Genomic DNA, 20,818 nt, shown 5'->3' with positions numbered 1-20,818 from the left:
TTTTTTTTTTAATAGCACGGTAACATAAGTGCATTAGTACCTATATTCTCATACTTTACCTAGAGAGAGAGAGAGAAAGAGAGAGAGATTCTACATAATTTGGACGAGACTTCTTTTTTTTTTTTTTAACCCTAACCTAACCCTTATGTTTAATTCGGTAAACGTTGATTTAATTCGGCTCAAAATAGAAGCGCCATATAAAAACAGTATTTTTTGTTGCTGTTTTTAAACACCCTATATGACGTAAATGCGTCATAACGTTTCATTTATTTATTTAAAAGATGCTTTTTTTTTCCGATTTACACCAATCTGATCTCTGGTGAACCCAGATAAAGTCGGCGATAAATACAAATGACACCATTGGATTGTCTGTAAAATTTTAATCTATAAACTTATATCTGACGTTTGTAGACGGGTCTGTTTTCGATTGCATATCGCCGACGTGCAGAGAAATCGCTGTATTTACAGTATAAGATGGTTTTAGCAACAGTAATATACAACTGAAATACATTTCACTTTTTAAAAATAGATTAAGCAATCTTATTAAGAAATAGGTAATTTTTTTTTTTAATTTTTACAAGTGTTAATCGCTTTGTTGTTTTGGTTTGTGTTATATATATATATATATATATAAATGCATAAAGATCCCCTGCATGGTTGGCCTATTAGTAGTGCTGTGTGATTTCACTAGCGCACTTGTGTCATTCAACAAACAAGTGCTTGCTAAATAGATCTGCCAACAAGTCTAAGTAGCGCTGATTTCTTTTTCTCATTCAGAAATAAGATTCTGAAGACCCCGTAAAATATGAACAGCAGTAAATAATAATAATAATAATAATAATAATAATGATAATGATAATAATAATAATAAACAAACAGATGAAATAAACAATAATAAAAACAACCATACCTTGTTTAAATCCAACATCAACAGAGGCAACTACTACGATTAACTCAACTTACCGGCAAAAAAAAAAAAAAAAAATCGTTTTTCTTTTTTTCTTCTTCTTCTTCTTCTTCTTCTTCTTCTTTCAAACCGACAACGAACAGCGTAAACGTTCCGATATCTTTTTTTTTTTTACCTATGGCTCCAGTCGAATAACAATATTTGCAATTGAATTTGTCCCTTCTCTTTCAAAAGGAAAAGACAATGAACCTTTTTTTTTGGGGGGGGGGGGTTGTTATGTTTTTGTGTCTTCTTTATTTTCAGCTCCCGGGCTCCCCTAGCTAACCAACTAAGGGCTTTCCCCCCCCACTTTTTTTTCTTTCTTTTAAATCATTGATCCAAATAACGACGCATAGATATTATTTTGAATCGTTAAGACTCAGTGCGACGTACCAGGGACGGGGAAGTAAATGGGTAGGGGTGGGGATCTGTGCTGACGCTATAGTAGTTCTTACTCGAACATTGCTACGGAGGCTATCGTCGTTACTAAACTTTAAAAAATATAATAAAACATTGAATTTTAAAAAAACAACAAAAAAAAAACAACTATAAACCAATAAGAGAGGGGGCACTTCACATAGCAATTTATATATTTCTAGAGGATACAGCCATTTTCTTTTTTTTTTCTTCTTTAAATCACGATTCGCGGAAGTTCAGTGGGACGGCGGACGCTAGCAACAACAAACATTTTTCTCCATTTTTTTTTTTCTAACATAGCGATGGTCTTATTTCAACCTTCCTGCATTTTTCCGTGCAGAAACATCGCAACGTTTGTCTGTGGATTAACAAAAAGCTGCGCGACCCCTTCGCGTGTGTCTGTGCAAGTATGCTTGTGTTTCTTGCCCCTTACGTACTCTTACAAATTTTAATTTGTTGAAATCAGAAATTAAAACAGCGTAGAATATCCAAAAGGAATAACTTTCTAAAAATCCTACTTGAATAACTATTTTAATCAAGAAATTAAATCCGCCATGATGCATTTTGATATCTACGTAAACAAGTCAGTCATTTTAATAACTGTTTTTTTTTTCTCGCCGTGATTGATTCGATTCAGTCACTACAAATAACTTTTCCGAAATCTTATTTCAATAAATATTTTAATGAAGAAATTAAATCTGCCATAATGCATTTTGATTTCTTCGTAAACAAACCAGTCATATTTACCATAAACCGATTATTTACTCAAATCAGAAACGCAATTGCATAAATTATAAAATATAACAATTTTTTAAAATCCTATTTCAATAAATATTTCAATTAAAAAATTAAATCCGCCACGATACATTTCGATTTCTTTTCAACCAAATCAGTCATTTTAATAGTTTTTTCGCCTATCATTATTTCTTTTTTGCATTCGTCAGATCAGTCACCACAAATAACTTTTCAAAAATTCTATCTCAATAATTATTTTACTGCAGAAATTTAATCTGCCATAATGCATTTTGGTTTCTTCGTAAACAAACCAAACCAGTCATTGTAATTTACCATAAATCAATTATTTACAGAAATGCAATAGCGTAAATTATAAAATATAACAATTTTTTAAAAGTCCTATTTCAATAAATATTTTCAGAAATTAAATCCGCCATGATACATTTCGATTTCTTTGTAAACAAGTCAGCCATAGGGTAAAACTTGCGGAGAATGCGCTGTTTTACGCCTTTTACGGTTGTTGTAAAAATGGAACGGAAATTTAAATTTCGTTTCGTTTTAATTTAAATTTTTTTTTTTATTATTATTATTGCTGTGGCTGTGCCCCCCCCCCTCCAAAAAAAAAACGAAAATAATCGTAAGAATGACATTCAACAATCCCACTTATATATATATCTGGGCAGGAGCTGCCAAAAACAGCCTATCATGCCTTGACAGAGTACAAAATAGACTTCGTCGTTTAGTGGGGGATGCCCTTTTCTCTACCCTGCAACCCCTCTCCCACAGAAGAAACGTTGCGAGCCTATCCTTGTTATATCGTTATTTTCATGGCAGGTGCTCTGCTCGTCTGAACTCCAATCCCTGGTCCCCCCTCGCCAATCTTTCACGAAAAACACCCGTCTAGCTGAATCCACTGTGAAAAACTTCCCCCACTCTATATCTGTGCCTAAATCAAAACGCGGATTTCATGAACAAAGCTTCTTTCTTAGAACTGCACGCCTGTGGAACTCTGTTCCGTCTGCCTGCTTCCCTCCGGACTACAACTTGGATGTCTTCAAGTCTAATGTTAACAAATTCCTAATGAACCGCCCCCTTAAGTAAAAATTTCAGCAAATCTCCTCACTAACGTAATGTACTTGCAATAACCCTTATCCCTGAGTGGCTTCCAGGCCTTGATAAGTGGTGATCTCTGTGTAAAAATATATATATATATATATATATATATATATATATATATATATTTTTTTTTTTTTTTTTTATTTTTTTTTTATTTTACATAAGTCTAACTCGGCTTTCACATTGGGAATGTCGACTTTTATAGGTCTTCGGGTATGCTTACAACGAATAAACACTCCTGTAGTAGGGGCGCAGAAAGTTTAAGTAAAGTTTAATCTCTTTGCCCCTCACAAAATAATAATAAAAAGAATGAAACAAAACGACACCCCCTTCTGATTTAAAATGCACCGCATTTATTTATTTATTTATTTATTTATTTATTAAAAAAAAAAAAAACAACAACAACAAGGGAAATAAACAAAGGTCCGATCGGTGAAAGTTCTTTCGAAGTCATTATGATTAAAATGTTAGATGAAAGTCCTTCGTGGAATCAAGGAGTTTAGAAAGTTAAAGTCCTGCGTAAAAATAAGGAAATTATTTTAAAGTTTGTGTTTTATCTGGCGAAGTTCGCCTTACTTAAAAGTCTCATGAGGAAAGTCATTCGCGAGGAAAGTAATTCTTTGTTATTAATTAGAAAATGCGCGGAATGGATGCGTGTGTGCATAAAGTGATTTTTGAGTGTCCGCATAGCGTGTGTAATCATGGTGTTGACGGCTTTGGCAGCGACGATCTTATGAAGACGAGAGGCATGTTCTCGTGTGTCGTCGAAGCGAGGAGAAAGGAAGAAGACTGGAGTGACTGAATGAGCGAGATCAACTGAATTAATTGAATTAATTCTAGAAGACTGTCTGATGCGTTTTATACATTTTGGGCCGGCTTCAAAAACAAGATTGCTACTACTGATATTTTGGTTTTTGGAAAAGCGTTAAAAAGACAATCTTCTGAATTTTCTCATTGGTCGCTTGTGTCACGTGATACTGTCGCCAACTACGTCCGCCAGAAATATGTTCATTTTACTTTTGTTATTGTGAGAAAAGTGTGTGGCCGTATTTGAAATTGTGCCGTTGCTGGGAGAACTTATTTTTGTGCAAAATGCGCGGGAAAATTGAAATGAATAAAGGTTCGTTTGTGTGTGTGTGTGTGTGTGTGTGTGTGTGTGTGTGTGTGTGTGCGCGCGCGCACAAATACTCCCCTCAGATTGAAAAAAAGATATAAAACTGTTTTTCTCTATTTTTTTTCAATATGTAGCGTATTCCTTAAAACGTTTCGGCCAGTGGACTTTCCTGCCGGTTTTTGTTTTGCTATTCGCGTCGGCGTTCTGTACAACAGTAGGTTCTGTAAGAGGTTGCTCCAGTTGGGGAATGGTTTGAAAATCTTCGTCAACGGATGCCGGTGTAAGTTGGTTCAACGCGATAGTGTCTCTTTTCCCGTTTTTTTGAAACAGTGAAATATTTATCCTGCCTGTCCAGAACTCGGTATGGACCCGAATAATTTGGGCAAAATGTTTTTTTCACTGAGTCGTTCCTGACAAATACGTGTTTGGTGGTGTGAAGATCTTTTGGGATATAGAATTGTCTGTCTGTCCTCCTAGTGGGTGTGAAATGTAGACGAGACATTTTGTCTTTCAACTCTGTTACAAACGTGGTTGTAGATGAGATCTCCAGGTGTCGATCAAAATATTGACCCAGTAGAGTCAAAGTGGAACCGAAAAACTACCTCCGCCGGTGTGCTTTGTAAGTCTTCTTTTACAGAGTTCCATATCGTTAATAGTATCAAAGGTATATTGTTTGCCCAGTCTGTACTGTTCAGACTCATTACCAGGGAGGTTTTTAACTGCCTGTGAAATCGTTCGACTAAGCCATTCGAGGATGGATGATATGTCATAGTCTTGATGTGGTTTGTTCCCAGTAATTGATTGAATTCTGCAAAGAGTGTCGATTGGAACTGCGAACCTGTCTTTTGTGATGACTGTGGGTACTCCAAAAATGGCTATCCAGTCCTGAAGTATGGCTCTGGCTATTGTTGAAGCTGAAGTATCTTTAACAGCTATGGTGGTATATCATCTGCTGAATCTATCAATGATAGTCAGGATGTGGGTGTGTCCCTTTGAACTGGGTAACGGCCCTACCAAATCGATGTGGATGTTGGTGAATCTAGCATTGGATGTGCTAAAGGAACCCAGTGTTGATTTCGTGTGTCTGTGAATTTTGTGCTTTTGACAAGGTATGTACGTCTTAGTCCAATTTCAAATATCTGTGTTCATATTTGGCCACACGAAACGTTGCATAATTAGCATTAGAGTAGCTCTTTTCCCTAGGTGAGATAAATTGTGAAAATGTTGGAAAACTTGCCGTCTGAGGCGAGGTGGTATGTACGGTCGTGGTTATTTCTTTGTCGTGTCGCAATAAATAATCGCTGTACTGAAGGGTACAGCCATTTCTTCGAGTTGTAAGGATGTTTTTTCCTGAACATCTTTAAGCGTTGTGTCTGATTCCTCTTCTCATGCTATCAGTTCCATGCTTAGCGAGCTGGAATTTAGAGAAGTGATCATGGCTCTGGATAAGGCGTCTGCTACAATGTTCTCCTGCTCCTTCACGTATCTTATATCCGTGGAGTACTGTGCAATGTAATCGAGATGTCTGATCTCTCGTGGGCCATATTTATTAACAGTTTGTGATCTGTGTAGATCGTGAAATTTCTGCCTTCCAAGATGTGTTTGAAATGTTTAATCGCCAGGTAAATTGCCAATAATTCCCTTGAAAATGTGCTGTATTCTTTTTTGTGTTTTGTTTAGCTTAGCCGAAAAAATGATATAGGGATCATCCCATCATCACTCAGCTGGTGTATAACTGCTCCTACGGCTACATCTGACGCGTCCGTTGTAAGTGTGAGTCTGGTATCTTCCTTGTCATTTATGTAAGTCAGCTTTGTGAAATTTGCTAGGGCTTTCTTTGCTTGAGTAAAAGCTGCTAAGGCTGGTCCATCTAATGTTAACTGTTGGTTCTTGGTCTTGTTCTACAATAGCGAAGTTAGTGGTGCGAGAATTTCAGAGCAGTTGGGTAAGAATCGCCTGTAGTAGTTGATTATTCCTATAAATCGACGGACTTGTCGAACAGATGTGGGCTGTGGAAAATTAGCGATGGCATTCACTTTTTCGGGTAGTGGTGATATTCCGCTCTTGTCGATCGTGTGTCCGAGGAAGTTGACTTCTGATTGGCCGAAGATGCATTTTTCAACGTTTACTTTTAGGCCATAGTGAGATAATCTCTGGAAAGCTTGATCCAGGTGCTGTTTATGTTTCTCAAGGTTTTTACTAGCAATTAGGACGTCATCCACGTATGCAAATATGAATGCCAATCCTCTGAAAACCTTGTCTATTAAACGTTGGAAAGTTTGACTAGCGTTTCAAAGTCCGAAAGGCATGCGAGTGAATTTGTAAAGTTCAAATGGTGTGGTCGAGGCTGTTTTGTGGATATCCTCCTCTGCTACGAGAATTTGCTAGTATGCCTTCGCTAGATCCAACTTCTAAAACGTTGTTGCGTTCAGCAATCCGATCACGAAATGTACGATTTTTTCCCCATATGTAAGGGAGAAGACCATGCGCTTTTTGAGGGTCAGATAATTCCCTGTTGTAGCATGTGTTGAAATTCTTCCTTCGCTATTTAGTATTTATCCGGTTTTAAACATCTGGGGGTGACATGGACTGGTTGTCTAGTCGTTTTAATGTAGTGTTTAACATTATGCTTGACCATATCCATGTCCCTGAATGGCTGGGACAGCTGTGGATATTTTTGGAGTGATCGACGGATAGATGGGTCGTCAGGTAGGGCTGAGCTGATACCTGTTGACTGGTATCGAGTGGAGACTCCTCTGACCACCAATTTCGTTTGGTTGTCTGTTAATGTGTGGTTGGTCATGTCCACAGGCAAGTTGAATTTCGCCAGGAAATCCACTCCTATTATAGGCGTCGTTACGTCGGCTATGGTAAAAATCTATGTGAAAGTTCGCCTCAAGCCGATGTTGATGGTCAGTGATTTATCCCCGAATGTGGATATCTTGGTACTGTTGGCTGCTTGCAAGTGATATGATTGGGTCGTAATCTTCTGACTGGTCAGCGGTGGGATTATGCTTATTTCAGCGCCAGTGTCTACTAGAAAATTATATCCATGGGTGCTGTCACGGATATAGAATAGACGACCTTTTAAAGAGGGTCCAGCGACAATCGTCATCTTTACTGGCTGGCATCCTCGTTTCCCTGTTTCATTCTGTTACTGAAAGAACAAGGTTGGGTACTGCGTCGCATGTTACTGCCAAATTTACTATGGTAGAAACAGTGTCCACCCGCTATGTTGTGTTCCATGTTCGACTTCGGCTGGTACTCTTTCATCTATAGGGCAACTTGTTGTGATGTGAGCGCTGGCGATTTGCCTTCAGTAAATCCTGTAATTGTTTGGACAGCTGCTCGACTGTGGTTTTAACTCGGCCAGCTCTTCATCTCTTTTTTTTTTTTTTTTTTTTTTTTTTTTTTAAACGGTGGTCATCACTTATCAAGGCCCGGAAGCCACTCAGAGATAAGGGTTATTGCAAGTACATTACATTAGTGTGGAGATTTGATGAAGTGTTTACTTAAGGGGGCGGTTCATTAAGTCTCTTCATTCCATAGGCTGTTGCTGTAGCGAGTTTACTTGGCGTGTCCGGAGGTTCTTGCGAATCCGGTCCGCTATTTCCGCCAGTTTGTCAGGCTCTGTTCCTTCTGCCGTTGGTGCGAGGATTTGCACTGTTGATGCTGGTAGTTTATCCAGCCACGAACTCCTCATGATATTCTTTGAAATCTTGTTAAAGGGGTGCGCATGTGACGTAACAACTGTGATGGAGTGTGGTCTCCAAGTTCAACCTGCATAAATAGGTTGCATAGCATCGACTCGTTCGATAAGCCAGTTCGTTTTAGAATTGCTTCCTTCAGCCAGTCATAAGGGTTTTCTTCTGGTATAGTTTCGAGTAAATCTACTACCTCCTCCACGATTTCGGTGGGTAATTTCTCAACCAGGTAAGTGTATCGTGTCCTTTGCGACGTTATCCACTTCGCGTCAAGTAACGCTTGAATTTGGATGAATCAGGATTTGATGTTGGCTGGGTTGAATACCTTGGTTGAAGTGAGTGTCCTTAATGATGGAGGACTGAACAGAGCTGAAAGATAGAAACAAACCAAATATCAAGGTCTCATGTATGATATGAAAAGAAACTGGAATCTTAGGGTGATGCCAATCATACCAGTTATTATAGAGGCCACAGGGCTTATGAAGAAGAACCTGAAGTCCTACCTAACTAATATTCCTGGTGAACCAAGTGCAAAAGAGATCCAGACAATTGCACTTAAGGGAACAACGAGGATACTAAAAAGAGCTCTCGGCTGGTGTCAATAAAAACAGGGCAATGTTAGCAGCTGGTTTGGCTGCCCCATAACCAGCGTTACAATCTTCAAAGGAAGAAAATTAAAAAAAAATGTCTCCTTTCTCTCATTCATACCGAAACAGAACCTTTTCCCCCTTTTTTTTTTTCTTTTTTTTTTCTTTTTTTTCATTGGTAACTGATATGTAATAGCATAAATTATAAGATTTATTTTAATTTTAATTTTGTTAGGCACAGATAGAGAGTGGGGAAAATAATATATAGTGGTTATAGCTAGTCGAGTGTTATCTGTGAAAGTTTTGCAAGGGGGGTGTCATAGATTATTAATATATTTTGGTCTACCCTTCGACAAAGTACAGCACCTGTTAGTCCCCCCACCCCACCACTTCTTTGATATTTCCAAGAGTTACCATATAGGGAGTAAATGTAGCTCCCTAGCTGTGGTAAAGGCAATTTATCTAAAAACGGTAACTCTAATAGAGCACTAAAGTTGATAGAAATTGTTTGTAAGGCAATTTTTGAGCAATGGTGTTTAGCAACGATGAAGTCTACTCTTCGGAGTGCAAAATAAAACGCTTAAACTCGTTTCTGCACAGATGGCTCCACACATGCATTGAATTAGTAAAAACAAGTAAAATCATTTTAAGCCAATCAAATCCATTTCTATGAAGTGTTTTATCCACGTTGAATGCATAAAAAGCCACAAATGCATAAAAAGCCACAAATGCATAAAAAGTCACAAATGCATAAAATCCACGAATGCATAAAAGCCACAAATGCATAAAAAGTCACAAATGCATAAAAGCCACAAATGCATAAAAAGACAAATGCATAAAAAGTCACAAATGCATAAAAAGTCAAAAGTGCATAAAAGTCACAAATGCATAGAAAGTCACAAATGCATAAAACCCACAAATGCATAAAAAGTCACAAATACATAAAAGGCAAATGCATAAAAAGTCAAAAGTGCATAAAAAGTCACAAATGCATAAAAAGTCACAAATGCATAAAAAGTCACAAATGCATAAAAGTCACAAATGCATAAAAAGTCAAAAGTGCATAAAAGTCACAAATGCATAAAAAGTTACAAATGCATAAAAGTCACAAATGCATAAAAAGTCACAAATGCATAAAAAGTCACAAATGCATAAAAAGTCACAGATGCATAAAAAGTCACAAATACATAAAAAGCCACAAATACATAAAAGACAAATGCATAAAAGTCACAAATGCATAAAAGTCACAAATGCATAAAAGTCACAAATGCATAAAAGCCACAAATGCATAAAAAGTCAAAAGTGCATAAAATGCCACAAATGCATGAAAAGTCAAAAATGCATGAAAAGTCACAGGCAGTTTCAGCCAAAGTTCACATCTACTTTATGTCAGCTTCCCTTGCTTCTCTATCAGGCGTTGGGAAAGCGTACCCCCCACACACGCACAAACGCAGTCATAAGCATACACACTCTTACAAACACACACACACACACACACACACACACACACACACACACACACATATTAGTGGTTAGACGATTCCAAAATTGTTTTGATTCCGATACAATTACCGATTCTGTTCTAAAATACACATATATTATTATAATACAATGATAATTTTTCTCATACAATTACTAATTCTGATTCCAATTCTTTTTAAATCTTTAAATATAGAGTTGATTTGGGTGGGGGTACGGTAAAAACTCATGTAATATGTACGTATATTTTGTAAACGTAAAAATACACTTGCAGAAGTGATATATAAATTTATATTTTACTGGATGTTTAAAATCAATAAATATTTATCATTTCATCATTAATACGAGCTATGGAAAATTAAGTTTTAAACAAACAGAAATGAATCAAAACAATTGAAGGAATCGTTTTGGTCATCGGAAAATAGGAACAATTTTTTCTAATACTTCAAAAAGTTCCATTTTGTTTTTCGATTTTTTATTCAAATTCTGATTAATCGTCCCCACACTAATTCATAAACACAACTCCTTAACTGTTTCACATTGTCGTCTGCTCATCAAAAACAAATGTATAAACTCATTTAATTACTCCTAACTTTTCTCCCCAAACTTATTACGATGAAAACAAATGAGCATTAACTGTTATTAATAACTTTTAATCAAATGTAATTTGCGTAATTGAATGGGGAAGTTTTGATTACCATTTTTCAGACCCGTGGATAATTCATGGCCTTTGAATTATCAACTCAGGCTTTTTTTTATGGAAATCACTGCAGACAAGGCATGAAGCCATTGATGTAAGGAGCTAACAAGGATGAAAGCTGATTATTGCAAAAATAGGAGATACCCATTGATCTTAGTCTTGAAAAAAAAAAACCAAGGCTGTAGGTAGAAGGAAAACAGAGAGAGAGTTTCACAACCTTACAGTTCTTGGAAAGAAGCTACTGGAGTAGGAAGCTCTATCATAATGAGGTATTAAAACAATGAATTGATGGAAACCTCCAGACTAACTAGTCAAATGAGCTGGAACAAAGGAATATATGTCATAATAGTATTTGTAGAAAAGACTGAGACAAGCAACATCGTGTCTGTGAGGGAGAGGTTGCAGTGAAGAAGAAAATTTGGAGTCGATCAAAAATGTGGGGTCAATCAAAGTACAGATCCGTTTCTGCAATTTATCAAGAATCTGCAAATGGATCATAGAATCAGCAGCTCAAATATGACAACGGTACTCCATATATTGTCTAATAGTACACCTCGGGTGTGAGAAAGTGTTTAGAGCGATAGGGAGAACCGATTTTACAAGAATCAGGAAGAGCAATGGATTTAATATATGGACTTTAAGAAATATTTTATGAGAAAGAAGGATCAATAAGTTTTAAAACTGATTATTTTTTATTTGATATCTCAGTTAATGAATCCATGTTCTGCGAGAAATCTCCAAAGTGAATAAATCTATTATTTATTATATCTATAAAAGTGAGTGTGTGTGTGTGTGTGTGTGCGTGTGTGAAGACAATTCTCAACCTATATACTCAACGAATTTTTGATCTGCAGACTTAAAATTTGGCATATAAGGTATTCAGACACATGGAAAAACTTTTAATGAGTTTTTGTCTGGAAAAAATGGGCTACTAAGCAGTCAAAATTGAAAAATTGATCTGCTTGTCAACTGTTTCACGGCTATGCATGCGTGAATCGTTCACATGACAGCTTCCTTATGTTAAGAATAAGTAGATTTGAAAACCCTTTTTAAAGACGTGTCAAGCGTTCCGTCCTTTTTTACATCATGATTTTTTAAAGGAATTTAATATTAAATTTAATACATACGATATTTCTCTTTATAATAAATAAGAATCCTATATTAATTAAAATTATTATATTATATTATATTAAAATTATAATATTATATTATAATATTTATGCAATGTCGCGTGGCCTGCTAGTTAATATATATAAATAAAACAATAGATGTATGTATGTGCGTGTGTCTGTAAATATTTAACCGATAAACTCTTAAACTACTGGTCACATAATACTGAAATTAACAGGGAATTGTAATCACATACCAAGGATGGTTTATAACGAGTAAAATCTTTGTGTTAATGGATGAATAACACGTATGAACGTATGTCGGCAAGTTGAAATGTAAAATATTCATTTCAACTTGCTGACATATTTTAAGTATTTTTGCGCATGCGTAAATTCATTTATAGCTTGAAGTGGTTTAATTTTAAATCTTTCTTATCTGATTTCTCGATAGCTCAAACGGTAAGAAATTCACCCTAAGCGCTAAATATTTTGGTTTCTAATCCAGCTGTAGGCACACAGATCCTTTTTTTTTTTTAACTTTTGAAATCATATATATATATATATATATATATATATATATATATATATATATATATATATTAGTGTTGGGACGATTTATTGGAATTGGGAATCAGAAAAAAATGGAGCTTTTTGGGATATCGGTATCAGAATTGGAAAAATTTGAGCCTATTTTCCGATGCCAAAACCGATTTCTTAAATTATCTTTGTTATTTGATTTTGGTTTAAGAAAATTCTTCCACTGCTTGTAGTAATAATAAAATAATAACTATTTATTGATTTTAAACTTCCAGTAAAACTAAAATATCTTAACCACACACTCACAAGTGCGTTTTACATTTGAAAAGATATAGGTACATGTAAGATGTGTTTTTACAGTAATCGGGACAAAATAACACTTATATAGTTAAATATTTAAAGATTTATAAAGAATCGGAATCAGAATCGGTGATTGTATTGGAATCGGGAATTTAGTACAGAATCCGTAATTGTATCAGAATCGGGAAAAATATTGGAGTCGTCCTATCTTGTACTTGTACTTGAAACGACATTCACCCTGGAGGAGTTGAGTCGGCTTCATGAAGATGCACATCTCGTATCGCTGCGGCCCAAGCCCGGCAATCGGAGGCAAGATCCCGAGTGAGCAACAGCCAGTCACGTCTCCAACGAGACAGGCCATAGATGAGCGGGCCCGAAATAAGCTCAGCATCGGCATTGATAGTCCCGAGCCACGTTCTTAGCTGGCCACCGACACATTTTTTCCAGCTGGGTAGAGGACGTGGGGAGATAGCCTCGTGGATAAAGACCCCTGCATCACAGCGAGAGGCATGGCCGAACCATCGAAGGCGTCGGGCCCACAGTAGGTCAGTAATTGCCTGGAGATTGCAGCGACGCCGGACTTCTTTGTTGGCAACGAAATCCAAGGGACAGACATGGAGAATGCGGCGGAGATTGTAGTGGTCGAAAACTTCTACGTGTCGCAGATCCGCTTTCCGTATGGGCCAGGTCTCACATCCATACAAAAGTATTGAGCGGACGAGGGCCTGGTAGATTCGTATTTTTGTCCTCAGACGTATTTCAGGCAGTGACCATAATCGCCTTTGGAGTCGACAAAAGGCAGCTCGTGCGGCATTAATGCGCGTTTCAATCTCATTCATGCCTTGACCGGTACCAATGAATGTGCAGCCCAGGTATTTGAAGCTATCCGTCTCCTCGAAGGTTTCCCCGTTGAGAGTGATGGAGAACCTTTCTGCTTGGGGGATGCCAGCCGATAGAATCTTCGTCTTGCTGGCGTTGATTCTCATGCCGATGGAAGCTGCCTTCTCCTGGATTCGGTTCAGCACCGTCTGTATGTCTCTGTAGCTCTCCCCAAGAACCGCAATATCGTCCGCGTAGTCCAAATCGGTGAGATGAAAGTTACGCCCTACCACGACGCCAGGATATCCAGGCAGCGCCTGCTCCATGATCCAATCAATAGCGTAATTGAAAAGGGTGGGCGAGAGCGCGCATCCCTGGCGGACACCACTGCTGACGTTGAAGAAAGAGGAGTCCTGGCCATAACAGCGGACACGCGTGCGAGTCCGATGGTAGTAGGCCTTGATCAAGTTGAGTAGCTTCGGGGGGATACCATCTGCTTCCATCACTCTCCACAGGGTACCGTGGTCGACTGAGTCAAAAGCGGCAGCGAAGTCGATAAAGCATACAATTGTACGCTGTTGGTAGCACCAGCGCTGTTCCAAGGCTCGCCTCAGCGTGAATATTTGGTCGACGCATCCGCGGCCAGGTCGGAATCCGCATTGGTTAGGACGAGTCCTTCTGTCCCTTTCATATTGAAACCGTCTCAGAATGAGGATAGTGAAGACTTTGGCAGCGACATCTATAAGGCTGATGCCTCTGTAGTTACTACATGTCCGTTTGTCACCCTTCTTAAAAAAGGGAAGAAGGATGGCGTCACTCCAATCTTGGGGAATCTCCCCACTATTCCAAATCTCAGAAATCAGCTGGTGTAGGCGAGGGGTTAATTCATCGATTCCGGTCGTCCTCGCCTGGAGCTTTGTTATTCTTCAACTTGGCAATGACGGCTCTGATTTCTTCATGGCTGGGGGTATCCGACGAGCAATCGTAGAGATCTGCAGCGGTGGGGGTGTTTTGACCTGGTATTGTAGGTGGAGGCTGGTGGTTCAGGAGTTCACGGAAGTGTTCGTGCCACCGATCCAATCGTGCGTTTAGCTCAGTAATGATTTCACCTCCACTGTTTTGGATAGATTCGCTGACGGATGACCTCGTCTGCGTGCTGGACTTCAATAGTTGATATAACTTGCAGGAGTCCCCTACCGAGGCCGCATGTTCCATGTCAGTTGCGATATTGTGCCTGTCGTCCTATCACTAATATATATATATATATATATATATATATATTAGTTTAAAGATATCCAAAATTTAGGAATAATTGAATTTCAACAAGGGTTGTTTTCATTTGTACAACCTCCTTCCTACCCCCCCCCTTTCTCCATTTCCCTCTTCATGAATTTATACCCCTCTCTATATCTTTGTGTTATCCTCTCCCTTCTTATCCTCCTCCAAAACTATCCTTTTACCTCCCCCCTTCCTTTCCAGAAATTTAATTTTTTATAATTAAATTTAAATCCATAAGAACATCACACTTGTTTCACACAAGTCATGGCAAAGTGTATATTCTCTCCTCTAAAATTGAAAACGGTCTTGAATCTTTTTGATTTTTAAATTTCCTTGCTTGATGAGATCAATTATGATCGAAACGGTCTGCACATAATAAGATATGACTGTAGTTACATAAAGAAAAATTTTTAAAAACTAATATATATATATATATATATATATATATATATATATCCAAAACTTGACCTATCTTGTTCTAGCTTGGGACAGTGCATCTTACCAGATGCCAGACATTCATCTGCTATCTCATACATTTCCACCGACAGACCTTTTTAAGATTCTAACCCTCTCTTTCAGTGCAATTGTTTGAATCACTCTTGCACTTAGTTCACCGAGTATATTTGATTTGCCAGGTAGTTTTTGAAATTCTTTTTCATGAGTCCAGTTTCTCCTATAGTTTCTAGTTGAGCATCAATCATTCATTCCATATGAATCAGATGATTCTATTGTTGCCATTCGTTTCCCTGCCATCTTTCTAGTTAGAATTCTTTCTAGAAAGACGTTGGGTACTTACGGTAGGTATAACAGAGCTGCTGACGCTGGTAACAGCAGCAACAGCAGCAGCAGCCATCATATGCAAATGACCAAGCCGGCTGTGCAATGTGACATCACAGCAGAGACAAAAGGATACACTTAGATGGATAAGTGGTGTTTAGAGAAACACATGTTCAAGACATATCTAGGGAGGTGGTGTTCGAGATGTAACAAGAACAGCATGTGTTCGAGACACGTGGGTGACGTCATGATACTATTGGTGTCATGAATGCATTTAGCAAGGTGCATATTGCAGTGAGGGGGGGGGACCGGATGTGATAGAGAAAGAGAGGGCATAAAGGGGGTGTTGATGTCTGATTGGGACAAAACAGAAATGTCTATGGGATTTTGACAAGAAAAGAGAAAAAACAAATAATAATTGTTTTTATCTCATTGTCATTATATATCTGTTAATATGAAAGGTTGTTTTTAAAACCTCTGTTGAGAGGTATGAAAAAATCCAGAGATCCTTAGCTGATTAAGGCTGACAACTTGAAATGGGGGTCAAGGGTAAAGGTCGACGCCAAGCATTGTTCAACCTGGGGTGACTAATCACTCCTAATTTGATAATAAGTAGAAACCTCAGTCCAAATGGGGGTTGAGGTTTGGGAGAGATAGGTTCGAAGCGGAGGAGTAGAAATTAGGGGAACAGAGAGAGGGAGGAAATTCAAAAGAAAGAAAAGAAAAAGGGAGTACAAATTAATAGGATAAAAGAGAGGGAGAGGAAAAGAAAAAGAAAGAATAACTCCAAAAAGGTAGTAGGAGGAATTACTGATTTGATAAAAATGAGACACTTGGCTGGTCGGAGTCTTCTTTTCACTTTGGCCGGCGGAAGCTGGTCGTCATAAAACAACTGAAGGAAGAGGCCCTCTGAAAACTAGCGTAGATCATCACCAGTAGAAGAGAAAAAGGCACCTGCATCTGGGATCATCGCTTGAAATTAGCGAAAAAAAAAATAGTGATTTTTAATAACCTGAGTTTTCCTTTCTGCACGACATGTATGCTGAATTTATTGTCAATAATGTAATTTGTGATACAGAAAACTTCCCCGGCGTTCTTGATCATTTAATACTTGCAACTTGTGAAGAATGACCCATTGATTTCAGGACCCTGATCTTCAGGCTGCAACAGCGAGAGACGCCTACTTGCCAGTTCCAACGCTTGTGAGAGAATCTGACCACAGATCCTGACGTAGACGATCACCTAGCCGCATCCAGGTATCGCCCGGACTTGGGGTTGTGAGCGCTGTAAACCCTGAGTATCAGCAGGCTGATTTCCAAGGGTGTGAGATAGACGGGTGCATGTTGAGGGGTCCAGTACTTGACAGAGTAGAGGTGTGACCACATGCACTTAAGGTTAGTGCACATTGCCTTATATTGGTCATAACCTGTGGGTGCTGTTGGGGTTACAACGTCACAGAAGAGAAGAAAAGTCACACGTGGCCGGAGAAAGAGAAATGAACTCTTTAAAATATTTAGAAAAAAAAATGCGCTGTTGGAAATACTAGAAATAAAGGCTTTTGTTAAAAAATAAAGTGACTCGAATTTTTTCCTTTTTTCTGTTTCCTTGCGACGTAGTCTACATTGTGTTCTGTTCGTTAAAATGTAACGACATCATTAAAAATAGGTGTACAACGCTTCTTTCTTTCAATTCAGAAAAATCAGATTTTCGTTATAATCTCTAATTGTGTGTTCACTGTTTTTGGGGTCAAGAAGCTCCACTTTTTATATAAGTAAAGGTTGATGTCTGCCGAATCGCTAGGGCCTTTTATCCTTATTTTTCTGTTACTATTTGGTTGAATTTTGTATTTACCTTCCCTCCTCTCTTTATCTTTGTATTTATTTATTTTATTTATTTATTTTTTATTTATTTTTTATTTATTTTTTATTTATTTTTTTATTTATTTATTTTTTTATTTATTTATTAATTTATTTTTTTAAATTTATTTTTATTTATTTATTTTTTATTAATTTATCTTTTTATTTATTTATTTTTTTATTTATTTATTTTTTTATTTTCCTGTCATTTATCCTTATTTTTCTATCACTATTTGGTTGGATTTTGTATTTACCTTCCCTCCTCTCTTTATCTTTTTATTTATTTATTTTATTTTATTTATTTATTTTTTTATTTATTTTTTATTTTTTTATTTATTTATTTTTTATTTATTTTGTTATTTATTTATTTTTTTAAATTTATTTTTATTTATTTTTTATTTATTTATTTTTTTATTTATTTATTTTTTTATTTTCCTGTCATTTATCCTTATTTTTCTATCACTATTTGGTTGGATTTTGTATTTACCTTCCCTCCTCTCTTTATCTTTTTATTTATTTATTTTATTTTATTTATTTATTTTTTTATTTATTTTTTATTTTTTTATTTTTTATTTATTTATTTTTTATTTATTTTTTATTTATTTATTTTTTATTTATTTTTTTAAATTTATTTTTATTTATTTTTTATTTATTTATTTTTTTATTTATTTATTTTTTTATTTTCCTGTCATTTATCCTTATTTTTCTATCACTATTTGGTTGGATTTTTTTTATATCTTCCCTCCTCTGTCTAGCTTGATCTTTTTATTTTAAAATTTTATTTTATTGCTTTTTGTCTCTTCCTCTCATTTGTTTTGCCGTTATTCGCATCTTTTTCTCCTTTGACAGTTCTCTCTAAAAACTGATAATTTTTGCCATATTTAAAACGATTCCTGATGCTGATAGAAGACTTTACTTTTATTAAGGAATGACTTGTTTCCACTTGGCACATGCACACGTGAGGACTTTCCCGTGATTCTGATTTTCTCCCCGATCTCAACATAGACACGGTAAACGAATGGAAGACAATGGAGACGGATAAGAACTTAGATATAGAAAAGTATATTTAGATGGCTAATGTATTCGAGACATGATGGGGACGAGTTAAAGACGTAGAGGATTTGAGATGTGTTCAAAACACGAGAGTTATAAAAAGAAAAAGTGCGTCGAGTTTTGTTCTTTCCTCTGTTTCCTTGCGACAGAGTCTACAACGTGTTGGGCCCGTTAAAATGTAATGGAACCATTAAAAAACCGTGTACAATGTTACAGAGGGACTACAGGAAGATTTTCAACTTTCTAAGTGAAAGCGTTTCTGTAGAATGAACAGGATTCGAACTTGTCACATTCAGTTTGTTAGCCCATGTCGTTAACTACTTAGCCACCGTCACCTCTCTGTTGCTGCTACTGTTGTTGTTGATGATGATCATGATGATGATGGTGGTGGAGGTGGTGATGAGGATGATGATCGAATCAGAATTCTTCACAAAATGCAGGCAAGATTGCAGACTTTTAACCGTGACACATAGAGCAGCAAGGCCCAGCGGTTGCATACGAAGTCGGGGAAGGTTTGACCGAGAACACACGCAAAGAAACGGTGGTAGCAAGTTTGCAGAAGCAACATTGTTATACTCACTCCATGAATTTATGGTTCTGCGCTTAACACATCTGTGCTTGCCAGACACAGAAACAGAGAAGACCTGAAGGCGACGAATCTTGATTTTGACTCCTACTGTATTTTCTACCAGAGACCTGTTAGCAAGGTAGCACAGACACTACTACGTTGTACGCTCCCCTTGAAGGAGTGTTAGGCTTTAGAGGGATACGGTTGCTGCCGATAAGTAAACTAAGATATCTGAAACCACTTGTCCTAAGAAGATCCTGGTCATCAGCCTGGATGGCCTCTTCACTTACCTTAACCGTAGTTTTCCTGGTGGTCAGTCTCAAGCCAAACCCTGCGAAGTGGTCATTCCAAGATTGCATTCGACGTTTGAAAATCAAGTTTATTCTCGAAAACCAGCAAGGAACCTTATATCTTGCCTTCATGGGAAGGAAAGTATGCAAACGCCCCCTAATAAAACCAACCTTTTTTATGAGGGCAGGAAAATAGCATTTGTTATTCTAAAGTTGTTGATATTAGTCGCATGAATGAATCAGCATGTGTCAGACACACAAAGAAAGTACTCATTCATAAAAAATGTTTTTACAACTGTTGTAAAAGGAAGTGTGTGAATGAATTGAACGCTAAGACTCAGCTGTGACCTGTGTGTGTGTGCGTGTGTGTGTGTGTGTGTGTGTGTGTGAGTGCATGTGCATGTGTGTGCGTGTGTGTGTGCATGTGTGTGCGTGTGTGTGTGAGTGTGTGTAATTTATGTAAGAGTGTGTGTGTGTAATTTATGTAAGAGTGTGCATGTGTGTGCGTGTGTAATTTATGTAAGAGTGTGCGTGTGTGTGTGTAATTTATGTAAGAGTGTGCGTGTGTGTGTGTGTAATTTATGTAAGAGTGTGCATGTGTGTGCGTGCGCGCGCGTGTGTAATTTATGTAAGAGTGTGCGTGTGTGTGCACAATTTATGTAAGAGTGTGTGTGTGTGTGTGTAATTTATGTAAGAGTGTGCGTGTGTGTGTGCATCTGTGCGTGTGTGTGTGTGTGTGTGTAATTTATGTAAGAGTGTGCGTGTGCGTGCGTGTGTGTGTTAGGTGGTTTTTACTTTATACTCTTGCACTATAAAATAACTATTTCTAATTATTTCATGTAGTGTTATGCTTTAAAAAGGAAAAAGTAACACAAAATACATGTATATTTAACATATATATATTAATTTCAAGATTATGAGGGTTTTTTGAAGCATAAAACGTTGTTGTTGTTGGAGGAGGAGGAGGGGAGGAGGAGGATTTAATATTTTATTTTTTTATATTTCAAGCGGTCCTCCGCTCTTGATCACAAAAATGTAGCGAAATAAAAATGAAAGACGTTGAAGAAAGCAACAACAAAAAAAAAAAGAAGAAAACTGGAAAATTCGTATTTGGGGGATGCGTTCATTCCTTGCAACAATTTTCGAAAAAGTTCACGTGAATTATTTTTACTGTTTGTGGAAGAAGAAGGTTTCACATAAAGAAAAAAATTGCAAAGCATTAGCGTTCATTCCATTCAGCAATAAACAAGACGTAATTAATTTCCATGTATTTAATAATTTTTTAGAAACTGAAACAAATGTGTTGATAGGTAAAAACAATACAAAAACAACCCAATAATAATAATAATAATAATAAGAAGAAGAAGAAGAAGAAGAAGAAGAAGAAGAAGAAGCCGGCAACAGTACTTGAAAACTAGAATCACAAAATCCTA

The 20,818-nt window shown here is 37.1% G+C and overlaps 1 protein-coding gene across 2 annotated transcripts in view; it reads right to left on the bottom strand.

The window, feature by feature from the left end:
* The window catches only part of LOC145247952 (1-acyl-sn-glycerol-3-phosphate acyltransferase delta-like), a 160,060-nt gene extending 158,275 nt beyond the window's left edge, over positions 1 to 1,785 (bottom strand). The window contains exon 1 of one of the 2 annotated variants that reach the window (XM_080109598.1): positions 964 to 1,785. The gene's annotated coding sequence lies outside the window, so the exon portion shown is untranslated. Of the gene's footprint in view, positions 1 to 910 lie in introns of both variants that reach the window. The other variant, XM_080109597.1, reaches the window with a different exon arrangement.
* Positions 1,786 to 20,818: the final 19,033 nt, after the last annotated feature.

This window comes from Euprymna scolopes, chromosome 26 (assembly GCF_053919585.1).
Source record: "Euprymna scolopes isolate OS-2025 chromosome 26, ASM5391958v1, whole genome shotgun sequence".
NCBI lineage: Eukaryota > Metazoa > Mollusca > Cephalopoda > Sepiida > Sepiolidae > Euprymna > Euprymna scolopes.
The sequence above is the reverse complement of the archived record's forward strand: the minus strand, read 5'-3'. Positions and strand labels throughout refer to the sequence as shown.